Source organism: Coturnix japonica, chromosome 10 (genome assembly GCF_001577835.2).
Source record: "Coturnix japonica isolate 7356 chromosome 10, Coturnix japonica 2.1, whole genome shotgun sequence".
Taxonomy (NCBI): domain Eukaryota; kingdom Metazoa; phylum Chordata; class Aves; order Galliformes; family Phasianidae; genus Coturnix; species Coturnix japonica.
Genome location: NC_029525.1, coordinates 3,513,020 through 3,533,145, shown reverse-complemented (window position 1 = coordinate 3,533,145; position 20,126 = coordinate 3,513,020). Strand labels below are relative to the sequence as shown.

Here is a 20,126-nt window from a genome sequence, read left to right as displayed (position 1 = left end):
TGTGGCTTAAGATACTTCGTATCAACAAGTGAGGCTGCCACAAGCTGTCTTTTCAAATGTACTGTGTGGAAGGAAGAGCTGCTGTCAAACTCTTTCTAGTGTCTTTCTCTTTCAGCCTGTTTCTTCTCTTTGGCTTTCAGATTGCGTGTGTGTTACCGACACTTGTTAAGGCTGCACATTTCCTGCCTTGCCACATCCATGGAATGAACTCTGACTTCTGACCTTTTCAGTGTTAGGCTCGGAAGGATTTCTTGGTTTGGTTGTACAAAGTGAATACCCAGTTCTGATTCTTTCTCTTATGTGATTTGAGTGGATCATTGCCTTTTCAAGGGCTTGGAAAGAAAGCTGAGCCTGTGAGAGGAGAGCATGTCCTGTCTATTTCTATCTGCCTGTTTTGGAAAGGCTATTCTTCTCTAATGAGGGGAGCTATTCATCTTTTTTAGTCACAAATTGAGAAATTGGTTTGCAAGTACCTTTTGAGATATGAAAAGCATGATAAGCTGGTTGCTGAAATCCTCCTCTGTAATGCCAAAGCTCCATACGGACATGTGGGTTAACTGAGTCCACACAAACTTTTTCTTAGGGCTTGTATGTTTATTCTTCGCAGCTTTATGAACACGTGTTGCTTTTAAACTTATGTAGTAGTGTAACCTAAGATGAGAGCTACAGTACAGCAGCTAAATATATCCTTGAAGCAATGCTGGTAAGTTCAGCATTCAGAAATTAACTTTGCAAATAATGATGGCCTCAATTTTTTCACAGCTGCAGCAGGAAAGCAGACATATTCCTTGAGGTCACGTTATCTGTTCTCTATGATTCTATTCTACTGAATTTCAATTTATTCTTGTGTTTGCCTGAGACCCCGCTAGGTGCCTAAGTGTGAGTATACCAACGTTAATGTGAAGCAAATCAATTTAGGATAATGTAATGCTTAGTTTTCAGTGGATATGCAAAAGTTTAAGTAATAAGGTGTTAGACTGAATATAAATGGTTGTAGGTGGCCGACACATTTGTCATAATACCAGTGTAACCTAAAGGTGTCTCATCTTGCTCCATTTAATGATAGAGATGGTGGCAGTTGAGTTAAATCTTCACAGATTTACATGTGTTAATTGAATGTTAATGTGGAAATGCATGGTCAGTGTGGATTTTGGTATAACCACTGCATAAAATTTTACCTGCTAATTAATCAGTTTGTCTACTTATAAAATGTGGAATGAGGGAAAAGCCATCTGTTGACAAAGCCTCTGTGGTTGCAATCGAGTATCATGGATTGTGCGGTGGTATTGAGAGGAGTGGTACTCGTTAGGCTTTGCTCTTTGTCAAAGCTTTCTCTGCTAACTTCCAACAGTTAATCCAGTACTGTATTCAGAGGTAGGATGATGACTCGTGTTCCTGGCAGCTGAATTACGCTCAGATTTTAAACCAGATCAGTTTTCATGTAGGAGTCTCTTCAATGACTCTGAGCACATTAAACGTTGTACAGAGGGGAGAGAGAGAGCTAGAAAGTGAGAGGTAGTTTTGTGAACTGAATTTCACGGGTGAGTAGTTAACAAAGTAGTTATGCAGCAACCATTTATTGTTCTTTTATATAGTAGGTACCTAGTAGGTCATGTATTTACACTGGCTGAAAACGGTGTTGCATATGTACCAGAAAAGTAATTTTTTTTTTTTTTTTGCAATCTTGAATCTTGTTTTCAAATTCCTTTATCATAATAGGAAGTTTGGTTGCTGCTGAGTGATGTGTGTGCCAGCTGCTGCCATGATGGCATGTGGGCCTCAGGTTGGACACCCCTGTTCATGAGGTAGTGCCCTCAATGATATGCTTTAGATTTTTGGTTGGCTCCGAAGTTCTCAGGCAGCTGGATCAGGTGATCTTTGTAGCCCACTCCTAGGTCAACCATATTCTAATGCATGCTAATTGCAAGCCAACATCGGCAAAATGGACTTGGATGTCAGTCCAATTTCTTGACAGTTGTAGCAATGTTAGAGATGTTTATATCAAACTGTGGGCCAGTAGAAGTGGCCTTGTCTCTGTAAGAAGGCAAATAGGAAATTAATAGGATGCCTGCTTCTTAAAGACATTTCAGTCTTTTTTGGTTTTCTGCACAGTAATGGAAGTGTTTCAAAAACTGCTTTTTGCAGTCCCCAGTGTTTATCAGGTAGGGTCTAGTCACCCTCTTCACTTCTATGTCTTTTTAGAAAAGCCATGAGAATGCTGTTGTGGTCTTGAGGTGACTTGTGCAATGTAGCAGTTTCTACTGCGAACTAATTGAATCTTAAGGGTGTAAAACTGGTGTTTTTGGTGCTTGATATTAAAAATAAGTACATAGGCTTCCTAGAGTGTGGAGGAGCTGCTTTGCTTTTTAAGACAGCAAAGAAGGTTTGTGTAGGATCTGTTTTTACAGTGTTTCTTAAAAGCTGCCTGAGAAACTGGTTCAGTGTGGTGATTAGAGATGAGCACAAATGTCAGCCATAGTAAATTGTACTGAGGGTTTCTTAAGAGCACCTGGCTTTTCCTGAGCTCAAACACACGATGCTCAGTCTGGTGCCTAGCAAATCAAACTAAAATCTTTTGGTTAGAACTGATGAAATGAGGATTTCAAACAGCTGTCCAATGACCTGCTAATTAGATCTGAATGTACTAGAATGAATCTAACCGAGCGTGAATAGCATATAGAAGAAAGAGGGTGCACCTACCAGCCTAGATTCTTACCAAGTATGCATAGAAGCTTTGGTATATGCATCTTGCTTGATGCATCCAGACTAAATCTTGAGCTAACCTGATTGGTTTTTAGACATATATATATATATTATTTAATTTAATTTGTTTTTTTTTGCATGCAAGACATTGCTTTCACTGGTGTTTTGAATACACCCTTCCCTAAACAACAAAATTGCCTAAAAACTCAAAGCTATTACGTCATTCTGTTGACCTAAGATCATGTATTCTTAAGAAATGAGGAGAAATACCATGATGACTACTTTGTTTAGTAAAAGAAATTATATTTCTGATTAATTTTAGCATGTGATTTATAACACAGTAAGTGCTTAACTTGCAATTGCTACTTTTGTTTCATTACTTGTAGATAAGACTCACACCACAATGTTAATCAACAAATCTTATTTTCAGCTGAAGAAAGTCTCGGATAACATCCATTTTGAACATCTTTCAAACTTGCAGTTGTGTGGGAGGAGGAATTCTGTGGGAGACTGGAAGATGTTCATCCACTGAGCTGTTTTGCAAGTTATGTTTCATTTTTGGAGATTCGTTGTTGCTACACTATTTAATACTGAGCAAGCACCCTTTGAATATTGTTTGAGTTAATAGCCACAGAATCATAAATTTCATACTCTGGGCCTAATCTGAGAACTGTGTGAACTTTTATTACGTTACCACAATTTGGTAGAAGTAAGGTCACAACTGTAATTTTCACTGTGGCTGAAACATGCTTCAGTTATTGAGGCCTTTTCTTGTTCTGAAACTCTTGCCACTGTGCCCAGCATCTTCAGTGGGACATAAAGGTTCAGGAGCTGCGGTGCAGGTTTGTTCAGGAGAACTTGAAATAAAGCAGAGCTTTTGGAAACAAAAAGAAAGATGTAAAAGTAGAATGCAGCTTTTCTAAATATTTGCAGTTACCGTTTAATTACTGTCAGTATCCAGCCTTATTTTGCAGTTGGTAGCATTGCTTGGTTGTTAATACGCTGTCCTCTTTGAAAGGTAATTTGAGGCCAGGGCATCTCTGTAATTACTGGAGCTTCTCAGGACTGACAGCTTAGTAACAGTAGTCCCCAGAGAGGTAATGTTATGTGACTGCATGCAGAAATTAGTTTAGAAGAAAAAAAAAAAATGACTACACGACAGCAGCAACTGTGAATTTCTTGGATCGCTGGCAAAGCTGGGCGAGCTCGTTAAGTCCCAGTGGAGAGCAAGGGAGAGGCTTGGAAAATGTTGTGAGAATTGGTGTTTCAAAGCAGAGCCTGGTGGGTGGAACTGGAAAGCTGTTGTGAAGCAGTTGCTGTAAATGGAAATTGAAGGGAAAATCTTCATTGCAACTTGAAGAGAAGTTGAGCGAAACTCTGCTTGTTGGAAAAAGAGTGTCCAGGGCTCTCTCACAATCTGCATTATGCTGGGGGATGCTTTTGACACCTTTACAGTGAAAAAGCCTAATATTGTTCTGGTTTCTTTTATGCTGTTTTTCCTCTGAGCTCAATGCATTGCAGGCCTCTTTTCCTTCCATCTCTGAAATTCTTTGTTCCTCAGCCTATTCGTGTGTCTCTTTAAGCTGCATTAGGGCTATATTTCATTTAGTTTTCTCTTCAGTTGTGCAGAGGTACTTGTAGAAAACAAGTAGAAAACTTGATCTGTCTTCTTCCATGCTCTCACTGTTCTGTCCCCAGTTGCTTTTGCATCAAGGCAAAAATTATCCCTTCTAAATACCTGCAGGTTTCACGGTCAGGGCAACATGCCAGAAGGAAATATATCAACCACAGTTGTAGTTTTTTCTTCATGGCCCTCCTCAGCTTTGTCAGTAAAGAAGCAAGGCTCAACTTTGATATTCTTGGCTTGAGTTGCTTTTAAAAGCTTGCTGGCCATCTATCTGTAGAGCAAAGCACTATCTGATGTGCCAGTCACACCTAGTGACAGGAGACCTGACTGCTCATCCTTCATGAGAGCAGCTGGAGTGAAAATCAACTCAGAAAATAGTGGTGAATGCTGTTAAACTGTTGCTGAAGGACATTCTACAGCTGTCTTCCTCTTTAAGTAAACTGATAGGTAGTTGGTTTTAAGAAACACTTTTGTAGTCTTGTACTGTCTGGTTTCAAGTTAGACACTTGAAAATGCTTTCACGCTAAATATTGCTTCAATAACTGCTTTAGCTGGCAGACAATTACCTAATACCAGGCTGAGTAGTGGCTCAGTTGTGTTGCTGGCTTCTCGCTTTGTCTGCACTGTATCCCTCACTTGGGCTGCTCTGAGCTTTCTGCCAAGTCAGGGGCTTTGTTTTTAAGCACGCTGTGACAGAAGTGGGTTAATCAGGAGTGCTTTAAAATTTTCATTACAAAATCCATCAGTTCCATGTAAGAACTGATGTGCAGAGTTAGAAACAGCAACAAAGATGGAATTTGAGTTCTGACCGTGCTGTTTGTTCGTCCTATCAGCCTGCTAAATTCTATCTACTAAAAAACAGTTGCATAATGTTACCGTTTTTCATGGGCATGCTCAGCTCCTCTGTTCATTCAAATAGTTTACGCCTCACTCCGTGGTAATCATTTACTTAATGTTGGTTCTTACATTCTTGTAGTCTATGGAGAAAGTTAAATGTTCCTAAACAGATATTTCAGTTGTTGCATTCAACACGACCAGTTGTTTTCTGAGTAGATTCCTGTATTTTAATTTTACAGCCTGTGACTTTAGGGAGGAAAAGCTGTCTGGGTAAATTCCTGATTTTTTACAGCCTGACTGGTGTCTGTGCTCTGATAACCAGGATCAGGCTGGTAGCTGAGCTGTGCCATTGCTAGATCTGCAGATCTGGAGATAGTAACATCAGCTTCATTTATCATTAACTTGAGCAGGTCTCTGTGTTGGCTGTTGCAGTTCTTTGATTTCAGTTGTGTATTTGGATTAGTGAAATCAGTTTCTACCTATGTGCTAGCTTGAGATGATAAAGCCATAAAGTGCAGAACTGGATACTAGCCATAATGATCAAATTTTGTGTTTATTGCAAATTCTGAATTGTGTTTCAGATCCTTAATTAGGAAGCGGTATGTGCAGCAGCTGATGTTCCCAAATATTTTGCAGGTGTTTTAAGCAAACTACAAAATGGAAATGCTGTTATATGTTCCTTTTTTTCTTATTACATAAATTGTGTTGCCCAAGACTTGAATATGGGCTTTATGTACTCGGAAAATTATTACACAGGAAATGTATTTAATCTGAAGTAAGATTCTGGGATGAAAACCAGAGAGCTTTTAGCAGGGCTTTCAAGACAACCCAGCTGAGTTATAACAATAATTTCTCCTTTCAAAATCTGGAAGCGATAGGCAGCTCAGATGTGCTTTCAGAATGCAGGGGAATCAGTCCCTTGGGCAAATGGTGTTTGAAAAAAAACTTTGGTATTTGGATAACAACTGTGTAATATTTTGAAGATGCTGCAATGCTATGGCATACTGGGGACTAAGAGTGCAATGCTTTTGCCTTTTTCTCTCTTAAGACTAAGTTCTGGGCAGACTGTGAGGGGGGGGGATCATAGTGATACATGGGCATGTTTCAAGAAGACCAGCCAGTGAATTGCTTGGGTTTGGGGATTTTCTTGTTTGGTTCTTTTCTTTTTCCTTTCTGAAACTCTAGGGAAATGAACACAAAACCAGTGGACACATTTTTTTTTTTTTGGTAGATCTTCCAGTGGAAATTTTAGGCAAGTTTCAGTCTCCTCTTCTGTAGGACCACCTTGACTTGTTGCTGAAATACAGTTGGTGGGTTTTTGTTGTTCTTTTGCTTGTTTGTTTGTTTTTCAGCCATATCACCTTGTTGGAGCACACTTGCAGCTATGTGGATGCTCACATGGGTGGAGAGGCATATCTGAGTTAAATGACCTGTATACACAATGGAGAGTTGATTCAGTTCAAGGATCTGACCAAGATCATTTCAGTGTGATGGAGTCCTACCTGTTCTTTATGTTACTGAATAAATATAAATTGTGTGTAAAAATAAATAAACAGAACCCACAGAAACAAAACTTAAAGCATGTAGTTAAAAATGGATAACTCGTACTGAAAAGGGTTATTTTGTGTTTCCTCCATAGTTTAGACAGTCAGTTCTCAGCCCAGAAACACATGAGAAAGCTTAGTTCAGTCAAAAAGAAGACATCTGTCTTTTATTGCAGTGGTGGAGTGGCAGGGAAGCTCAACTTCTTTTGTCTTTGATCTCAGTGAAGAGTATAAACAGCATTTATTTCTTACATAAGTGTTTTCAACATTGCCTCTTCTTCTTCATCCATTTAAATGGTGATTCCATGTAGTGTCCCCTGGGGTGGTGTGAATGCTGCTGTAAAGTAATGAGCATAACAATATGGTGGTGCTAGAACCTGAAGATGTGCTGGTTTTTTTTTTTTCCAAAATGTTGAATCTTGGCCCTCCATGATGCAGAAGGCTGAAAGAGAATCTTTATGTCAGTCTGATGTGGTGTCCAACACTTACGTGTACACTTGGTACAGCTACAGAATTCTCAGTCGTTGGAGAATTCTAATAAGGAGCAGTGATAAAACTGCTTGAATTCTTTCTTTTTCAAGTGGTATCAAAAGAATTGTACCTCTTGCAAGAAAATGAATCCCTAATCTGTTAAATGGCCATTAAGCTTCTTAACCTGTTTGAGACTTTGCTGACTTGAATAAATGACTCTTCGCTGGAGAGGGAGGTACATGGAAACTTTTGGTATTTAAGTATATTACTGTAGTATGTTTCTTACCATCAGGATAGTTAATATGTTGCCTAAAATAAGCAAGTGTTAAATAGCTTTGTCTGAAAGTGAGGATACAAAACAGTGCTCTTAAAGAGAATGACTTCACTCTGGTGAAACAGCGAGGATGGAATGAAAATAAAAATCCGGGTTGTTTATATTGGGAATGAATTTCCAACGCATCCTAGGGTTTCTAAAACAATACTGTCTTAACCTTCTGGATGCAAATATAGAGCAACCCAGCTTTCGAGGAATGTTTGGAAAGTTGGCAAACTCCTCTTTAGCCATGCCAAAGAGATAAATGGCAGCTTTCTTTGCTACAGTGTGAGTTTACTGTAGTTTTGTTGGAAGTGGAACTAGCTGGTAAATTCTGTGCTGAACGTAGGTAATTTGGGAAGAACACCATGAGAATTGTAACTGTCCTGTTGTGGTGACATACTGTGAGGAAATTGTGTACACACAAACCTTGCAGTATTTTTTATTTTTTACCTGCCCTTTGAAGGATTATTTTTATTGTTTATCCAGCTCAGGCACCAGCCCTGGGCATAAACCTGAGATCCTGGAACTGTTGTTACACACGTTGCTGGGGACTTTTTGTGTAGGCATTTAGCCAGAATTCCATATGAATTTCACATCATGATTCAAGGTGGAAGTGGTCATGTTGGAGACAATCTCCTAACTTCATTATAACCTTGTATTATCACTTGTAAGAATGAGTTATATAAGTAAATAAAATATTGGTAATGCAATAAAGTTTATCAGTTTAGCTGTCTGTAATTGGTGTTAATCACCTCTATTACTCTTCCTGCAAGGATTTCTATGGCCCACGCAGTTTGTGTTCATTAACTAGTAATAGCATTACTAACAATAGCAACAGCCTGCAGTTCCATTGTGAACAATATCAGCAGTGAACGTCTGCAGAAAGATTAAACCTACTTGTTGCTGCCAGTACTGAGGGCAGAAAGATGGATAAAAGCTTTGAAGCTATTTACAGTTTGAATAAAGCCCTGTTTATGATCGCTCCTTTAGAACTGCACCGCTGCTCTGTCTAGTTGGTAACTAGAGCTGTAGAACAGATCAGATGGAGGAGAGTGAAACAGAAAAAAGTTAATGATGATGACATTGAAAACCAGTGCAGCCAGGAGGTCATCACTGAATCTTCTGAATTTCCAGTGTTATGGGCCTGAAATGTGACGATTGAATTTGTTTGTGAACTGCAGGCTCTTAGCTGAGATGCAGTAACTTGGTAGATAAGGCTCAGGCTTTAACTGAATCTGTTACTTTCCACAAGAAGAGACCATAAGTTGTGAAGTCAGTTGTCAAGGAGCCATCACTTTCAGTCTTCAGTATCTAGTATTCAGTGCCAGCGTGCACATCTAAATTCACCTCTGCTGTGTCAGTACAAAGTGACAATCTGTAGGTAGGCAACAGGTCTTTGAAAATGTACTATTGCGAGTAACAACAAACACCAGGACTTGGAATTATTGAAGAATAATGCCAGCTCTGAAACTTCATGTTTTGTTGTTCTTTGCTGTGCCTTTTCTCTTGTGCACTCTTATTTCATGCATGGGATCCATCCTTGGAAATGTCACCCTTCTACCTGACTTGTTAAAAGGCAATAAAGAAAGGTGCATTTTTTCTTTTAGCTGTACTTTAGTACTCTTGTTTTTACATAAAATAAATTCTCAGTGCATATATAGAAAATGAGTGGTGAAACACCTTAATTCTTGGTGTTTGTGAAACTTGCAAATGGAGCCTGCTGAAAGGCCTTTGTAGTTTCTCACATGAAATACGTTATTAGAAATCTGTTTCAACCAGATTGATGTCAACCAGACATTGAAATGTACAGCATGTGAGGAGATTACTTAGCCTGAATGATCTAGACTCAGGATGTAGAAGTAGTTTGTTGGTTGGCATCCATTTTTAAGTTCTGCCTCTGTTTTCTTTCTTGGAGCAGGATCTTGATTCCAAGAGCACTACTGCACACTAAGCCTGAAAGTACATACGTACAGGCAACAGATTTACATCGGTTAACTCATTTTGGAGCTTAAAAATGGCTACAGATACATCTGTATTGTTTATTCTAGTTAAATAATAGTTTGTGCTTCAGTGCTAAATTTAGTTTTAGAAATATATGCTATTCCTGTTTTTTTTTAAACCTATGCTTTTTAGTGCTTGTTGTGAAGAAATGGGCTTCCCTTGTAGATCTCTCATTCTCACATGCTTGCTTACTAACTTCATACAGCTTCAAGCCCATGATGATTCTGCACCTACTGAGCAGCACACATAGGTTGAGTTGCTAGTAATGAAACTGCAGATTCAGTGAAGCCATATGTTATCATTTTCTTGTTTTCAAATAACTTGAATTGTAACATTTTAGTGCGTGTAGCTTGTGAATTTTTTGTAGTCTCTGAGTGTATATATGCTAATTCTTGTTGCTGATGAGTGCTGCTTGTCTTTGCATTTAGATAACTGCTTCACAGGATGTACTTTGAAGGTGAACATACTTTAAATGTGTCATCACCACTGTACTTGAGTTTTGTGCTGCAGCAGGCCACGTTCTAGACAGCTCTCTAGCTCATTCAGTCTGCTTGTGTTTTGTGCGAGGTGATCTTAATTTAAGACAAATCTGGTGGTAGCTTTATTTTCTATGGGGCTGAAGTCTACCACATGTATAGTAGATTAACAGAAAAATTGTAATTATTTCTTCTCAAGATGTTTAATAAAGCCAAAATACAAAAATGATGGTGATTGCAATTGATGTATAGAATATTCTTCTTTAACGCAGCTGTAAGAGTAGATTAACACTGGGGGATTAATAAATGGATATTTTTTATTCTTGGAGAGGTGGAGTGGGAGAATTGGTATTTGAAGGTTCGGTGCAGACTGCAAATCAGGAAAGATCCGAAGTTAGTGGGAATGGTATCCTGATGATGTGGAAACTGCTGAGTACTCGTGGTTCAAAAGTGTTATTTCACCTCATTATCTGTCAGTTTCATTTACCACATATCACATTATTGGAAAAAAGTTTTGTTCCATTCCTAAAAGACTATTCTAACAAACTCCTTGCAGACATTGTGAGTCTGGCTTATGCTAAGTGGTCGATCGTTGCTGGACTTGGAACATTTTGTAAGGCAAAAGTTGTTCACATAATGGAAGTATAGGTGAGTTTGCCAGGTGGTGCTGTCCCAGTGTCTGTCTTCTGAGAAGGACAGTAAAGCATGACTGCCTTATATTTCACATTACTCTGGTGAATCAGTCAAGTCAGACTTGCTTTCTGGCATCAAAGGAACGCATTGCAATTTGATGCCAGGATGACATACTGTTCCGGGCACATGCATTTCAAAGAACTTAACAACCGTGACTGAATGTGAGTATTTGCTGTAGCTTTTTCTATAGTCGTAGTAATAAAGTGGAAGTAAGTTAACATTTCTAGTTTGGTAAACCTTCTTTGCTTTCCAACTCCCACAGAGATAATTGAACACATTAAACAAGATCTTCTCTTCCTAGCAGGCAACAAAACTAGAGCTTGTTACATAGAGGGTTCAGATGACAGCTCTGAATTAAGTTTGGCAATAGGAGTCTGAGGAGCAACTTCCTACTACTAAAGGGGAGCTCTGATCCAGAGGAAAGCAGTACTTGCCTTACAAAAACAAAGTTGGTGAAAACATAGAGTATTTATCTCATTTATTGCAGAAATAAGTTCAGCATCATCATGTAAGAGATTGGAAATACATCAGAGTATTGATGGCTTTAAAATGGTCGCAACAGGCAATTTCTTCAACCTTGTAGACAAACATACGTTGAGAAGAGATGTTATGTTGCAAAATTTACCTGTTGAACCTATTCAGGCTCCTTAAGCTATCCCATGTTTATAGGATGTGGTAAAGACTGACAGGTCTTTAAAGCTCAGAACAATAGTGAGTGTGAAGCAGTAGTTAGAGCCTCTAAGTTGGAGAGCTGGCTTTTAGCGGGTGATTGCAAGGCTGTGTTGCCACCATCTGTGAGGTATGAAGGGAGAAAACCAAGACTGAATACCTCAGCACACACTGAAGTGTCATTTTCATAAACTTTATAGTTATTTTAGTTACAAATGTTAAGGGAAGAATTGTATTTAAGAGTGTAACTGCAGCTGAGAGATAGTAAAAATTGCCTATATGCTGAATACATGTTTCAAGTAGGTGATATCTGACCATTTATGAGGTCTGACACAGCTGTAGACTATGCAGCATTAAAAAAGAACAAATTTGTTTGTAATGGTTATTTTAAACAGGTACTAATGTAAGACAAACAGACCCAGACACGTTTGATGGTTTCAGTGAATGCAGTGAAGTGTAAGATGCTGATTAAATTAATATTATAGTGTTAGTTAACAGAACTTGGCTATTGAAGTTAAATGACTGTTCAAACTCAACACACAGTTTGAGGTACAAGCACAGAAAATATGTGAACGGAAACAACCTAGTATGTGGGGGGGCTGGTATTTACCTCTGCAGTCCCAGTGAACTGCCAGTTCAAATACTGCTGAAGTAAAATCCAGGAGCACCAAGAGCTCTGGGAATGCAGGCTACCTTAATCGTCTGTGAGGGGCAAAATCTTGAGGGCAGCTCCTAAGTAATGTGTCCTGTTTTATTATGTTGCTGACTGGGGTTTTGGGTGATTGAGTTTCCTTTCTGGCTGCATTCCAGGTGAGAACAATAGACAATATAAGCAGTGATTAATCATCTTAGGCTGTTTAGTTACAATTGTCACTTGGCAAGTTTGTCTTGTTAAAAAAAGTGTGTGGTATCTTCAGCAGCAACTGGCCCAGTTGAAAAATTAACGTTCTTCTCACAGTCACGTTTGTTCAAGTAAGTCTTAAAATGGAACATAGGATAAACAATTTATTTTTAAGACTGCCACATTCATACATTTTTCTTCTTTAAATATTGATATAATTGAATCTCATAGTTTAAATGAAGTTGTAATTTTGAGACATGATATTTTAATCATTAGATTACTTTAGCAATATGTGCAAATGTGGTGTTTTGTTCCTTCTATCCTAATAAAACATTTGAGGGCAGTTCATTCACTCTGTCCTTCATAGTCACATGTAGGGTTAACACTGGATAGACCACAATGGTAAACTAGAGAAAAAATCTATTTCGAATTCTGTCAGAGCAGAGACACTATAATTCTGTTTTCGGTTTATAACTTGAAAACAAGAGATTGTTTTTTCTTTAGCAACAGAAATAAATTCTGTTATAGGATTGCATCTGAATAGAGCAGGTTTCAAAGCAGCTTCCCAGCCCTGACCAAGGAACAGCTTGTACTGAATTGGAAGACTTGTTTGGGGAGCCAGGTGTAACTAGAAAGCAGCAATACTCAGATTCATTTCTCTGCTGCTTCTGCTGTTGTTGTCCCATAAATCTGATATGTTCTGTAGATGTTGTTTTTTGATGCAAGTCTGATAAGTATCAGCCTCAGTTGAGGAAGACGCTGTGAAGGTGAAATGCTTCCAGCCTGATGTTGGGTGCTCTCACAGCCTCATAACAGAGAGCTGAAGATGAAGAAAAGTATAAATGTTGCAAGTAATTGAAATACTTCAGAATCACATGTAAAACAAATGAAGTATGAAGAGAAGTATGTGCAAGTTTGGAAAAGTGGTTTCCAGAAAATGGATTGGCTAGCAAACGGCTGGGCTGTGCTGAACAGGCCTCTAGCATCTTACCGTAATAAATAAACTAAAAGTTACCTTCCATTGAATTATTTGCGTGATGACATAGATTTGCTTGGGGAAGGCCTTAGATCCTCAGAGCAACACTGACCTTGCTTTTGTCTTGACCTTTAGTATTTACAGAAAAATCTTATAGTGTGCACCAATGGCATGCCTTGTAATTCAGCTTACGTGTACCTTCTTGGTGTACACTAAAGTAAATTGGTTTGCATTGAAAAGGTGAACACATGGGCAAGGCATCCAATTATTAAAGTAAACTATTGTAATGCCAGCTTCTGTACAGATGATTCATTGGATGCTGAAATATCCTGATGCAGACTGCATTTTCTCTGACCTGGCCTACAGTTAGGAGCTGTTTGGCAATGCAGTTAAGGTTACTTAAAAGTCCACAGGAAGAAAAACAAAGAATCACCTTTCTAACCAGCCTTGCCAAGGAAAATTCATTGAACTTATTCTCCTGGCAGCATATTTGCCATCTTTGGTTGTTTGAATGCTGCAGGTCTTCTTTTATTGCTATGGACTTCTGTACAGACGTATAAGTTTTTTCTGTGACTTCCTGATGTTTCTAAAGGATTGTGTTTGGATAAGTGCTCCAAAAGAGATCTGAAAGTGAGGATTAAACCTTTCTGTGACTGCGGTCTGGATGTATGGAACACACACAGGTCATTTCTAGCAGCAAGCTTTAGGTCACTGAGTCATAGAATGGTTTAGGTTGGAAGGAACCTCAAGGATCATAAAGTTCCAACTCTGCTGCAGGCAAGGTTGCCAATTGCTAGATCAAGTGTGAAATCAAGTTGCCCAGGGCCCCCATCCAATCTCACTGTTTCTTGAGACGTATTGCTTTGCCCAGAAGAGTAACCAGACAATTTTGTAATCACTGATGTAGATAGAAGGTGTTGTTCACTTCATAACCTTGCATGGAAAAATAAATATATATTGCAATTTATTTTTATGTTCCAACTGATTTGTTCATCTGAATGAGTTGAGTATTAAACTTTCCTATTAAATTAGGTTTTGTTTGAATTAAAAACAAAGAACAAGTTCCCCAAAGCCTTAGAGCAGAGGAATGCAAAGCCTAAAACCAACCCAAGTAACAAAGCGCACCTTCCCCAATCAGCCAAAACCTTGAAATAGTTCTATTTTTTTTCTCCTTCTTTCTTCTAAAAGGAAAACAGAGACCTTAATTCTGTTTTTCTGCAAAACTGAAGTGCACTGTGAAGGGAAGTAGCCCAGAGAGGATTTTATTTGGATGTTTACTACTCTGAGGTACTTCACGAAGAGAATTTAAGCCGTAGAAAAGCAGTGTTATTGCAAAATAGTACTCTGTGAGAGGCTGATTGCTTTATTTACGTTAACACCCAGGCTCGCACTACAAGCTTTTTGTCAAGTGACTAGATAATTTCAGGGCGCTTACCTTTATAAACTCGGATCTCATTTGTAGTGGACTTATAATGTGAGTAATTTGGAAGCCTAGGTTGAATTGGATTACCTTAGGCTATTTTCTTTGGCAATGCATATCCCAAATCTAAAAGAGAAAAGGAAACTCATAGTTTCCTGAGTTGCTTCCTTTTCAGTGTGTTGGCAGAAAGCACTTCCAATCTCGGAATGAATGGACTGGGGATAAGAAAGTAACTTGTTTGTTTCCTGTGTTACAGACCTGGTTACTGAAAGCATCCTGTATGGTCAAGCAGTACATTTAGACAGCCCTATTTTCTATGAAATGAAGTATAATTCTGAGGTAAGGTTCTGTTTACTTTTTTTTTTTTTAATGCAGTATGACAGAGAATAATTACAGTAATTAAAAAGCTTTATTTGCTAACTGTGTATTTTGGTAATGTATGAAATACATGTATATACAGCTGTAAATGTATTTATTTGTGAAGAAAAATCAAGGTGAAAATCAAATGTGATGCATGAATGTTGAAGCTCCAAGTAAATATTGTGAATAACAGCCAGGAGACTAACCTGACCATTACATCTTCTGACTATTTTTAAACAGTTTCCAGGGAGACTGGAGGATAATACAAAATAAATGAGTTCTCTAAGCCTCAGAAAGAAGGGCTGTGCCTTTCACTGGTATGAGAACAAATAGCTGAGACAATGATTTGGTTTCATTTTAATATATGTAAGAGAAGTAACGGGGAAAAAAAAAAAAAAGTAATATAATTTCTAGACTAAACAGATATATTATTTCTAGACTGTAATGCTATGGGAAGTGCAGGCTGAAGTGGTAAGCCTGGCTTCGAACAAAATGTTGTTAAATGTTACTCTAGTTTCTTGATTTGTTGGAGTAATTTTGACCTTGTGCACGTTATTGTTCTCAATGTGTCCTTGGCTTTCATTCCTCATTTGGAAATGGTGCCTTCAATACTGAAATTTTGCTAATGGAATTTTGTCCTGCTCTTCTCCATATTTGAAAAATATCTACAGTGAACTTTTAAAATGGCTTGTAAATAAAGCAGCGTTTGAGTTTATTAGCAACTATGTCTAAGGACAAGGATAAACGAAGTAAAATCATTAGAGTAAATAGTTGCTTAGGCTACTCACTTCATTTTATTATAACTCTTAAGAGAAGGCTAGTAATTCTACGTTGTTCTTGGTATTTTTTAGTTTTAGTCAAGTATTTATGGGGAATTCTTATAGTAAGGACTGTCAAAAAGAACATTGTAACTAGTATGTAACTGTTATGAATTCTCACTAGGTTAGGTCCTCTTTTGTGATGTCAGTGCTTTCCTCATTTCAGTGGTACTGTTATTAAATCCCTGTTATCAAATTTTTAATGAAACAGTGTGGCTAAAAATGTTAATTAGCTTTTGACTTAAGAAAGTATTTTTTTAAAAGTATCTCTTACATCAGTCAGGCTAATTATGTCTGGATGTGTAAGTGATTGAACTGCTTTGATGACTCCTTGCTAATCAGAAACAACTGATATTTTTGGGAGTATTCTCAGTACTGGGATCCTTAACTGTGAAAGGTGATTTTCCCCTGGAAATGTTTTCAGTTCATTCATGTCGGCCTGATTCATAAATGAATTGCTCAGAGTTCCTCTTCTCTGTCAATAATATGTCAGTGCTTCTGGATGTTGCATTTGTGAGGGAGTGGTAGGAGAACAAACTGCACTTGAATTCAGTGACCTCTTCACATGGGATCTAGCTTCACTGGTGGCTGTAAGTCCTGATTTAGTGTGTAAGATTAAGGTCCTTTTGAAGCTTTGTCCTGAACTAGTCAGGTAAAACATAAGTCTGCATCTAAAGCTTGTCCAGGCTATGTCCCTTCCAGTATATGTAAATCAATGAACACTATGTATAAAGAGTGGAAACTGAGCATCAGTGATTCTGTACAATTCTGAGCTAAAATAATATTTTGTTAATAGAAGGAAGCAACCTTTGTCACTGGTGGAATTGCTGCTGGAAAAGAGTTTGAGTAGTAAAAAACATTTCAAGTTATTTTTTGCATTCATGAGTTGAATTAAAGAAGATCAAAAGATAAAATCTCTGAAAATTCTCTTAATCAGGTTTTATGTTATGCGATTGTCATTGCGCAGATTGTGTTCTTTAGAAGTTTTTTCAGGGTTAGTGATAGAAAATGTGTTTACTTGGATTTTACTGAAGGAATCTAATTTTTCCTGTCTTCCGTGATTCAGTGGTTTGCAAGAGGAATGTAATGTAAGAGAAAATTGATCCCTACTTGGCTTTCTTCTGATTCTCACCTAAATAGCCATTAAGGAAGAAGTCTTTGGAGGGGTGTCTATGAGGTGGCCAAAGTGAAAGCTGTTTGAAGTTGATACCAAATGAAGCAAGTGGAGGCCCAAGGTAGAATCCTATGAGCTTCAGTAGGAAATAAGCAATAGCTGTAGTTGTGGATTGGATTCCAGGTTGATTTCATGTTTGTTGCTGAAAATAATTGATGGAAACAGTGACAGTGATGGCTTATTTTTCCCCACTGTGCTTGGAAAATAACTTCGCTTTTTTTGCAGTAACCTTTTTATTGCCCTCTGGTCTTTTTGTGTGAAGAATGGTGTCTTAAGTTTTCTAGATGGCTGAATCTAGTGTAGAATATTGGAATGAAATAGAAATGATGTGTAACAGTCAGCAGCTTCTCCAAGGTAACGTTGATTCAGTTGTGATCCTCTTTGATCTGTGAACTTCCCTGTTGAACTGCTTTCTCCATCAGTACTATTGTCCATGAGCTGACATAAGGGAGATCCTGGTAGGCTATTTTATTCTGGCTTAAGGAACTAAGTTTACTGGAAAGATGGTTTATGCAGAGTATGTACTTAGTAATCTTCATGAATAGTGGACTTTAGATGGCAGTCCTAGCTGCAGTTCAACACATCTTAATGTGAATTTGTGCCCGTGTCAAAAGCACTAGCCTATCTAATATATTTTCAGTTGTCTGTACAAGTGTTTTTACATAAGTTTCATACACATGTACTCATATAATTAAATATTTATGTAAGTACAGAGGATCCATTCTTACATATAATACTCAGGTAACATATTTTTCATTTTAAGAATGAGAGGATAGTTATGAGGCATAAGATCAATCCAGTGTTCCATGTACATCTTGAGATAGGCCTTCCTAGGAAGAATATGTGAATCTGGGCTCAACCATCTGAAGAATCTGCTAATTTGACCATTAACTTTTAAGAAAGATCACTGCCAGGGTCTCTTTATAAGCACATTTGATGGAGGAACAGTTTTGACCTGAGATTAGCACATAGTTGACAGTGTATTAGACTAATTATAACCTACTTGACTTACACACTACTAAGCCCTACTAAAATTTCAACAATATTTTAAGTTCTTTTCCTTTTTATCCCTGCAGTAGGGAGATGCTTTGGAGTTCCATCCTGGTTTCTTCAGAGATATAGGCTGTCCTCAATCTTGAAACATTTTCCTAGATTTTCGTAGAGATTACACCATTCTGTAATGTTCTTGTCTCCTTTTCCATCAGTTGTGAGCTTTTGACCTTGGGAAATATTCTTATAGCTGGAAATAAACGAAGGCCAACTTCCTTGCTTGAACCAGTCACTGAAGAATGTTAGACTTCTGTATCTCTGCTTTTCTATTTTGTGGCTGCTTGATTTTTTTCATGATGCTAGTCTGTGAATTAAGGAAAAAAAAAAGAGGGGGTGGGGGAGGGGGTGGGAGACTGAATTCTACCAGGAAGGCTGTAACCGTGTCTGTTGCCTGGTTTGGGGGGGGGGTGAATGAATGAATTCTCATAGATTTTAAGAATTCTTTCCTCATTGAATGAAGTAGGCAGACCATGTCCAGTTTTAACAGCTTTCATTGTCAGCATGCATCTTTTATTCTTTCGTGTGTAACAATTCTTCAGAGGTGTTTGAATCCTTACAAACATATTAGAGCTGAAATATAAAAGGATGGTATCTTGTTGGAGTATCACGTGGCCTTGTAAAGTCCAAAACTTATTACAGCTAGTTTTCAGCCTCTGTGGTAGCCTAAAACAGCAAAGTATAAAGACGGTGTTTTTCTCTATAAGACTAGGAAAATCTTTTTCTGGTAATGTTTTAAATGTGTTTATGAGGGCATGATTTTGACTAATAGATGGTGTATCAGCTGTTGGATCTACTTGACTTGTCAAGATGAAATGGAAGTATCACCATTCTACATGGCTACTTTTGTTGGGAAGGATGTATGCTGGATTATCATTACTGCCTTCACAATATCTTATTGTGATTTTTTAACTGATTTTCTGTAAACTTTGTCTCCATGACCTGAACATTATTAAAAATAATATTTTATACAGAAATGGTGGTAATTGTTTATTGATTCATGTTGTGATTGCTCATGAGAAAAAAATGCCCGAATATTATTACAGGAAATGAAATCTAGAGCATTTCAATGGTAGAAACATAAGTGAATTATTAATAAGTTAGGTTCAGGTAGCAATTGGCTTAATTCTGAATTTTCCAATAAATATTGTGAGGCAGAAAAATGTATTTTAAAGATCCAGTTGGTGAAATTAGCAGCGTAACTGCCATACTCTGTACTGTCTTCCTTCAGGTTTTTCTGAGTTCTTACTTAATTATGTGGTACACTAATTACTTGATAGCACTTACAGAATGTTATTTGGATGAATTGTGTTTGCTGTTTTTTGTTTTTCTCTGCCTCACTTCCTGTTTTAGTGATCTATTTAAAATGTATTAACTGACTGTTGGGAGAAATAGATCAAAATTTACTGAAAGCAACTTCAGTGCCTCTTAAGTGCAGCGTGTCAGATTTGTGAGAATAAAGAACTGTTCCATATAAAGCCCATTACAGGATTCCGTTCTGATTTTCTGTTTAGCACGGCTGCTTCTGAAGGCAAATTGTGCCCTCATTCCACTTGAAAAAGGATGAAGAAATGTGGAATAATATTTAGACCAAATTAGTTGAATCTAGTTGGTCACATCCTAGCTGTGTCACTTAGTGACTATATTAACAAATCAGTTTATCTAATTCTACTTTGGGAAGATGTCAAGAAGCGGCAGACATAGCTGGAATTTTGACTTTGAATAAATGCAACAAAACATTGAATTGAGTATTTTGAAAACCACAACCAGACATGAAGGCTTAAAAACTGTTCTTCAGGATTTCATAGCATTTCATCATGTGAAAATGGTGTGAATGTGCAGAATTCTGCAAGCCTGTGTTTAGCTGCCTGTTTGGTAGTTCAATTTATTACCATTGTCAGTGTGATTTAGAATATGTGGATGAAACGCTTGAAACAATTAAATCTGCTCCTGTGGAAAATCAGCTTGGTATTGCTTTAATTCTTCCATAGAGAAAGAAATAATCATTATCTTAATTTATTCTATCCTTTTAAATTCATGTATGTGCTTTTAAATTCCCAGAAATATATTCAAAATTAAGTCTGTGTCTGACTTCAAACAAGTTGTAGCTCTTGTTATGAATCTCAATGTACGCCTCAAGCTGACTTTTTTTT

The 20,126-nt window shown here is 37.7% G+C and overlaps 1 protein-coding gene across 7 annotated transcripts in view; it reads left to right on the top strand.

The window, feature by feature from the left end:
- The window catches only part of TLN2 (talin 2), a 133,664-nt gene that overhangs the window by 22,767 nt on the left and 90,771 nt on the right, over window positions 1-20,126 (top strand). For 6 of the 7 annotated variants that reach the window (XM_015872273.2, XM_032446827.1, XM_032446826.1 and 3 more), the window contains one exon: window positions 14,831-14,913. The exons of the other annotated variant lie outside the window; for it this stretch is intronic. The gene's annotated coding sequence lies outside the window, so the exon portion shown is untranslated. The remainder of the gene's footprint in view (window positions 1-14,830; window positions 14,914-20,126) is intronic. 7 annotated transcript variants of the gene reach the window in all.